This window comes from Schistocerca cancellata, chromosome 7 (genome assembly GCF_023864275.1).
Source record: "Schistocerca cancellata isolate TAMUIC-IGC-003103 chromosome 7, iqSchCanc2.1, whole genome shotgun sequence".
NCBI lineage: Eukaryota > Metazoa > Arthropoda > Insecta > Orthoptera > Acrididae > Schistocerca > Schistocerca cancellata.
Genome location: NC_064632.1, coordinates 6,645,352 through 6,646,805, shown reverse-complemented (window position 1 = coordinate 6,646,805; position 1,454 = coordinate 6,645,352). Strand labels below are relative to the sequence as shown.

The 1,454-nt window shown below is 40.6% G+C and overlaps 1 non-coding gene across 1 annotated transcript; it reads right to left on the bottom strand.

Moving 5' to 3' along the window:
* Window positions 1–614: 614 nt before the first annotated feature.
* Trnap-cgg (transfer RNA proline (anticodon CGG)) lies at window positions 615–688 on the bottom strand. The gene has a single exon. It is a non-coding gene; the product is annotated as a tRNA-Pro (tRNA).
* Window positions 689–1,454: the final 766 nt, after the last annotated feature.

Genomic DNA, 1,454 nt, shown 5'->3' with positions numbered 1-1,454 from the left:
ACAAAGTTTTGGTGTAACTAGAATTTTCATATTCAGAAAACGACGGTAAAAATTTACGAGACCTAGAAAACTGCGGACTTGTTTTTTTGTGGATGGAACTGGAATGGCTCTGATTACTTCTAACTTTTCAGGATCCGGCTGAATGCCTTCAGAAGAAATAATATGTCCCAAAAACCTCACCTTTGACCTACCGAATTCAGACTTTTTGAAGTTAACTGTAATTCCAGATTCTGCAAAAATACGTAACAAACTGTTGAGAATGCGGTTATGTTGTTCCCACGAAGCTTCTGCTATTAGAATGTCGTCCACATGTAAGGTGATGTGACGTTTTAAGAACTCAGGTAATATGGAATTTAGCCCGCGAATGAATGCTGCCGAAGAAACGTTCAAACCAAAAGGAAGTTTCCGAAACTGATAACAAACGCCGAAACAAAGGAAAGCTGTGTATTTTCTACATTCTGGATGAAGTTCGATCTGATAAAATCTGGATCTGAGATCAATGGAAGACAACACTTTTACAACATTAAAATTTTGAAAAAGTTCTTCCATCGTCTGCGACCTGTCTGTTTCAGGAATAATGATAGTATTGAAACTTCCTGGCAGATTAAAACTGTGTGCCCGACCGAGACTCGAACTCGGGACCTTTGCCTTCCGCGGGCAAGTGCTCTACCACTGAGCTACCGAAGCACTACTCACGTTCGGTACTCACAGCTTTACTTCTTCCAGTACCTCGTCTCCTACCTTCCAAAGCTGTGAGTACCGGACGTGAGTCGTGCTTCGGTAGCTCAGTGGTAGAGCACTTGCCCGCGAAAGGCAAAGGTCCCGAGTTCGAGTCTCGGTCGGGCACACAGATTTAATCTGCCAGGAAGTTTCTTATCAGCGCACACTCCGCTGCAGAGTGAAAATCTCATTCTGGAATGATAGTATTGATTTGTCTCGAATCTAAGACAAGCCTGATCGATCCATTTTTCTTCTCAACAACATGTAACGGATTGTTGTATGAGCTTACTGCAGGCTCAATAATGCCCTCGTCAAGCATAGATTGAATTTCTGTTCTAACACGGTCCCTATAATGTGCTGGAATTACGTATGGTCTAACACAAAATTTAGTATGCTCACGAACACGAAATTGGTATTGAAATCCCTTGATTGTTCCTGTTTTGTGAGTAAAAACTGTGGAATGTGCTTGCAAAATCTCAAAAAGGTCGTGACTATCAGTGTCATTACAATTCTCAATTGTTTGAATTTTATTCTGAATTAACTCATTAGTTTCAAATATGCCATCGATATCATCCCTGCCAGTACTTGCAGAGTGATTGTTAGTGTCTAGTTCCGTAGAAAATTCCGAACTGTTGTCTAACAGAACGTAAAGCCGATTAATTTCCTCATCATGGTTTGAGAGCCAGTCTTCAAATTTCAAAGCTATTGACTAACCTTCTTTCTCTAAACTTATT